Source organism: Pan paniscus, chromosome 5, assembly GCF_029289425.2.
Source record: "Pan paniscus chromosome 5, NHGRI_mPanPan1-v2.0_pri, whole genome shotgun sequence".
Taxonomy (NCBI): Eukaryota; Metazoa; Chordata; class Mammalia; order Primates; family Hominidae; genus Pan; species Pan paniscus.
Genome location: NC_073254.2, coordinates 155,610,889 through 155,617,754, shown reverse-complemented (window position 1 = coordinate 155,617,754; position 6,866 = coordinate 155,610,889). Strand labels below are relative to the sequence as shown.

General features: G+C 36.6%; 1 long non-coding RNA gene across 1 annotated transcript; it reads left to right on the top strand.

The window, feature by feature from the left end:
- Positions 1-439: 439 nt before the first annotated feature.
- LOC130541618 (uncharacterized) lies at positions 440-6,449 on the top strand. Its single transcript, XR_008955702.1, has 3 exons — positions 440-743; positions 4,803-5,279; positions 6,180-6,449. It is a non-coding gene; the product is annotated as an uncharacterized LOC130541618 (long non-coding RNA).
- The last annotated feature ends 417 nt before the right edge of the window (positions 6,450-6,866 follow it).

Here is a 6,866-nt window from a genome sequence, read left to right as displayed (position 1 = left end):
GCCTTAGCCTCCCGAGTAGTTGGGACTACAAGCAAGTTCTACCATATCTGGCTAATTTTTTTTTATTTTGTAGAGACAAGGTCTCACTATGTTGACCAGGCTGGTTTTCAACTCCTGGCCTCAAATGATCCTCCTTTCTCAGCCTCCTAAAATGTTGAGATTACATACTAATTACATAGTAGACATTTGTAATAAGAATTTTAAGTCTAATTGGATAAGGTTTTAAAAAACCAGAAGAAATTTTAATTTAAAAAAAAAAAGAAAAACTAAAGTTTGCGCTACTCATACTATTGACTTACATTCAAGTTGATATCCTTAGTGGGAGGAGAACCACACAAAATGAGTGGGCTGATAAAATTAGCCAAAATAAACATATCCATAGAAAACTATCATTCTATCTCCAAAAGAGTATTAATAGTATTTTTAGTTTATTATGTCTGCAACTTACTGATCATGCTGATATACTGGAAGTTATAGCAATAATTTTTTGTCAAGGATTCTTTAAGACCCAAAAGCTATTGAGAAATCTTGGTCTAAGGAGAAGAAAAGAGAGCCGAAGATTGAAGCTTGAAGAAGTCCAGCGTTTCAGATCAGATGGAGGAGCACTGGCTGGTAAATGAAGAAGGAGAAGGAGCAACTGAAGAGGCAGTAGACAATCCAAAAGGATCTAGTATCATGGAAACCAAGTCAGTGGAGGATCTACTGGAGTGGCATGGTCAGCTTTGTTGTGCTTTGATAAGAGGGTAAGTGATAAGAAACTTATTAATGTTTGTCGAACTTAGCTTCAGGGAGATGATTGATAACTGGTTTAGCCCTTTCAGAGGAAGATTAATTAATGAATGAGAGCTAAGGAAGTGGAGCTGTTGAGTAAAGACAAGTGTTGCCTTGCGGTGCTACTTCTTATGCACAGGTAAAGAGGGAGAGGATTAGGGTGGTAACAGGAGGGGAAAATAGGATAAAGAGATGTTTATAAATTAAAAGACTTCCATATGTTTAAACGCTGATGAGGAAAATCCAGTAGAAAGAGAGAAGGAGAAGATATAGAAGAGAAGGAGGATGATAAAAACATGATAAGAAAGAAGTGGGCTTCTGATGTTGGTAAGAGGATTGGCCCAATGGCAAGGAGTGTCACCTCCAACCAAAATGGGAGTGGGAAACAATGGGTACAGAGGCAGGTAGGCTTGTCATGAGGAAGGTACTTTAAGTTTAGCCTGCTTGGAATCCCATCATTTTAGTTTTTAATTCTGTGCCCTCTCCATTACATTACAATTCCTTGAATGTAAACTAAAACAAGAGGGTTTAAAATAACAGCATTTTGCATATTCATCTCTCCTTGCTTTCCTTTTTTATGCCTTCCACTACCTTGCCTGTGCTCCCCCTTCCCCAGTGGGACCAACAACAAGGAGCTCTCTTGTTTACTGAGTAGGGTCAATAATTCAAAGCCCTTTGTGGACTTGTATAATGGTGAACATTTTTGCCAGGAATCATACCATAATTGGGCTTTGAATAAGAACAGAGTCCATATGCCACTACTCTTTTCAGGCATTAAATCAAAAAGAACGAGGGAAAAAACTCTGAATTCAAGCACATAACATGTCACCTCTCCTACATCATGTCAGTGTATACTGTGAATGCTATGAAATTTAGGAGGTTTCTGGTAAGGAAAATTATTTGTGCTTTTGAAAGAGAGTAGGTAGAAATACGGGAAGTTAAAGATTAATTACTTCTTCCAAGCAGGAACAAAACTGGGCTACTGTTCAACTTCTCACTTCAGTTTTGATTCTAAATTAGCTTTAAAAATCACAACAAAATGGACAAATAAGTAATTCTTGATGATACGGCGCGGCGCAAGGATGAAGAAATCATTTATTACTTTGGATGCTTCATGCAGAAAACAAACTCTTCTAAATGAGACCTTGCATCAGGGAAATAACTTCATTATACTGAAATATTTTCATTGTATATTTCATTATATAGAAATATTTCTGATCTACAGAATTTTAGAATTCCATGGCCACAAAATTTTTAATGAAGTATAAAAATTTTTAGAGGCATTCTTTTTTTTATACACCTAAAACCTTATATTAGATTGAAAGCTCTTTAAAGGGGACTTGTTTTTGAATAAGTTGAACTATATCAAATTTCTGACTTTTGAGTTAAAAAGGATAGAATACCCACAGTGGCATGGGGTTCAATTTAATACTAGAACCATGTAGCACATGATAGGCACTTGATAAATTATTTTTAAATGAACAAATAAACCTGAGAACTCAGGCATGTATTCTATTCTATGTGGAAAATGCATCCTAGAAAAGGACATCAATAGCAAGCCAACTTCAAACATTCAACAAAACAGCACATGATTGCAAATTAACTACTATACAAACACAAAAACTTATAATTATCAAATGAGTTCTTGACAGTTTCTGATAGCTTCAACAAAAATCAACTGTGGAGAGTCTAAAATTTACTCGGTTGGTATTCTAGAAATGCCAGCCTTGTAGAGGTCAATGAAACATTAGCCAAACGGGGAAACAAATCCACGCTGAAGGATGTAGGTCCAATTACTGAAAGTAACTTTTTTTCCCAATTTCATTTTCGTATATTAGGAAAACATCAGAAAAAGTTCATAAACTCTGAAAATAAACAAAATACAACTTTTCGCAATTATGTTGAATTTAAACTTGAATATTATCATAAACCTTCTGGAAACTTTTAGGTTGAGCACACTTAATAGAAGTTGCAATTTTCAAGTAATTTTGGAATTTAGACATTAAGACTAGTGCCCAATCTAAATTTCAGAGCAGTACAATATCTACAAACACACACAGCCCAATCCCTATCATATCCCCCTATTAGCACTTATCATTATTTAAAACAAATATGTATTTAATAAATAGGTGAATCTATTCATTTTGTAATTATATATTGAGCTCCTATCCTGTAAAAACAAGTATCTTTTGTTTCTTAGTCATAAATATTTTTAACAGATGATAGCTCTAATTCAGGATGCAGGAAATCTTCTTTTTCTTTTCATCTCACTAATGAAAACATAAACTGTTCTATGTGATAAAAGCCAGTTACACTAGTCATGTATTTTAATAAAGCCATCATAAATTACTAACTTTTAATAAAAAAATTTAAAAAGCCATGTGTGCCCATTTTTGCAGGCAATTCAATAATAAACACAGCTGTTGCACTGAGACGCCTCAGTAACTGCTCTAATTAGTCATTTTTGAATCTGTGCTCCCATAAAATATTTCTGGCACTGTGTGCTAAACATTGTACATGGCGCATCTCACTGAATTCTCACAAAAATCCTTTGTGATAGGAGCTAATATTGTCACCATTCCTTTACATAAGGAAACTGAAGCTCAGAAAGATGAAGTAACTCTCCCAGGGTGACATGACTAGCAAGAAATAAAACTGTAATTCATATCCACACCTCATCCAAATCCCTTGTCTTTAATTTCTATGTTTATATGGTCTCTCACTTGGGAATAAGAACTTCTTCCTTTTTCAAACACTTAATATTGCCCCACCATCACAAGAAGTCACCAGCATCAGGAGAGGTGGCAGGCCATCTTAGGGAGGCCACAGAAACTATGGTCCTCTTCCCATGCCCTACAAGAGAGATACACATTTAAATAATTTAAATATTTAAGGCTCACTCTACTTCTTAAAATATGCAGCTTTATACAGTGTTTAAGAACTTCAAAGGTAAACCTAAGTTCACGGCCCTGGTTAACAAATCATTCTCTCTGCTTCAGAGCTATGATCGACAGCAATTCCCTTTAACTGGAATGATTATACCCTTCCCTCCACTCAAAGCATAACTTTATGCTTTTTCTCTTGGACTCTCTTCAAGACTGTCCTTCTCAATGAAGTGATTCCTGAATGACCTTAACTGACCCCAGGGCAAAAAAAAAAATGTTTGCTTATTTCCACCAAGGGCACCCCATGCTCCGGAAGAGCTGGGTGTATCTTTGTTTCTCTCCCCTGCATAAGTCAGTATCAGTCCTGTCTACCTTATTACCCTGGTGCCCCAAAAGCAAAGATTCTACAGTGAGTGTGTTCTCAGTAGTTATGACTTAAATCCAGACTAAAATGCTACAGATGATTGTGTCATTCTGCTGAAAAGCAAAGTTCTGTTCACAGGGTCACCAAATCCTTTCCCGCTTTAGGTGTTTGCTATTACTGGCTGCCCCGCAGTCCTGTGCCACCTCCCAGACCAGGAAGCACATGCTGTTTCCTATCCCTCCTGCTACTCTGCAGGAAATGCTTGGCTTTGAGTAATCAGGGATGCATTGGCTGGAAATGCTAGTGGTGGAGACAGAGCGGAGGCTGACACCAAATCCAGACAGTGTAAGGACTTTTCCCTAGCCAGGTGTTTGACTTTCTACATTTCCTCCTGCTGTTCCGCCTCTAAGTCCTGTCTACACATAAATAGTCATCTAGTCCAGTTAGATGTGAAGTCTAAATACTAAGTGATATTAAGTATTTTTACTAGTAAAATACCCTGAATCATCATATTAAAATGATTTTCTGGTCCCAAATGCTGTTTACAATTCAATTCTAAATTGTTACTATCCGCCTAAAATCAGGAGGCATTTTGTAACTATCAAACAGCAAGAACGTTTCCATGGTTCCGTTAGGAAAAACAACATAAAATTCTAACTCACTTTAATTCTATATCCACCAACAGTAAACAAACTATTCACAGGAAGAAAACAAATTGCTTTTGAGTCACAGAGGAAAGAGTAAGAGAAAATTGCTAATATTTATTGTGTGTTTATTACTAGGTCAACTCAGATTCTCCAAGAAGCAGGCACCAAGACAGAATTAGATGTGAAAGAAATACACTCAGAGAAATGCTCTTGAAGGATAAAGACGCCAAGGAGCAAGAGGAACTGTAAAAACCTCCAGATCATGTTGCTGTTTTCAATAGTTCTTTATTTAGAACTAAATGAAATTGTCTGAGTTTTGACAATTATAATATTTTATTTCTGATTAATCAGAAAATAGTTTGCCATAAAAATTTATCACTTCTGATATTAGCACATACATTTGTTTTTATTGTAATTTCAAAACTAATGTCAAGACTGAGCAAATCATAAGATGGAAGCACCTGTGAGTGCCTGGGACCCTCAAGATCATCAAATCCAGCTTTCCCTGCAGAGATGGTCTTTCAACTTTTGCCTGAACATCATCCTTGTGAGGGAAATCGTTTCATCACAAAGCAATCCAGTTTACTACTGGAACACTGCAATTATTTGAAGGTTTGTCTTTTTATTTCTTTTTATGTAGACTTTAGGGAAAATCTTCCTACAGCCTTCCACCTAGAGCTATGAGAGGGGATACTGGAAGAAAGTTACTGAGTGCCCCCTTCTTCTCTGGCCTGGGCTAATGAACCCTAGTTCATCTCATGATTTCTTCTATACAATTGTTTCTACAATAATAACCACCTCAGTCAACTTCCTCTAGATCTCCTATAATTTTTTTAATATCCTTCAAAATATATGGCAACCATAACTTGATTGTCCAGCCAGATGAAGCGACTACACTGAATACAGTAGGATAATCTAGTCTCTGTATTTCTCCTAATGAATTAGATTTTTGGCATCACATGTCACAACATTGCTTCATATGAATTGGTACTTAAAAGAAAACTCGACGCCATAGAACTATAAAATTAAATCCAGGAAGAACCTCAGAGACGATCTTCTTCCAACATCCTCTTTCTCAGATAAGGAAATTAAGGTTTTAAAAGATCTTGTGCCAAAAGTCACACAGTTGACTTGTGGCAGTTAAGATTAAATTTTAAAACTCCTAATGCAATGTTTTGTTTTGTTTTATTTTCCTGCAAAGTGTGACTGAGCTTGTTCTCCCTACCCATCATCCACTTGTTTCTTAAGCTAAGTGCAAAATTTTACATTTATCCTTTTGTACATGCAATTTAGACTTTGTGAGCTCTCTGAATCACCAGCCATAGGAGTCTTTATAATGATTAGGTGAAGAGAATTCCAAAGTGGGCTAGTAAAATACCCTGAATCATCATATTAAAATGATTTTCTGATCCCAAATGCTGTTTAGTCCCACTTTTCTCCCAAGGGCAGCCCCTGTGTTCTGCTCTGACTGGGCCCGTTCTTTTGCCTTACCTACTTTCTTGATTTTGATAGCAAAACATCTGGATCTACTGGATAACACTGCTCACCAACACAGGTCATCTTTTTCTTTACCCAAGGCAAGTATGCCACCTTATAAAGGACTTTGCACTGGACATGATGGTTTACACCCTACTCGAGAGGCTGAAGTGGGAAGATCATTTGAGCCCAGGGGTTCAAGACTGCAGTAAGCTATACTTATTCCACTGCACTCCAGCCTGGGTGACAGAGTGAGATCCCCAATAATAATAACAAATAAATAATAAAGGAGTTTGCTTCTGTTGATCTCTGAGTCTTTAAATATGATTACCACTTACTCAAATATGATTACCACTTACTCATTCTCCTTAGCTGAGACCTTAGCTAGTGTTCTGACTAAACAGCTTATCCTAGCAATGGTTGATCATGTCATTTTACTAGCTCACTTTACCTCCCCAGACGGCAGATCCTCGTTCCCCAAGTAGAACCTGAGATTTTGGTGCCATTAATTCATAGGTTTTTCTCCACCTATTCATGTCCATCTACATTTACTCAATTATTTCTAGCACGTCTGCTATGTGTAAAGCACACATGAGCTTTCACTTTTTCATTTGGTGGCTTGTTTTGGCTCTTTAAACTTATAGTTAAAGCCTACTGATTTCTTCCCAGGTTTGAGTATTTCACCTTATTGTTAAAGTCTACCAATTTTTTCTAGTTAATGTA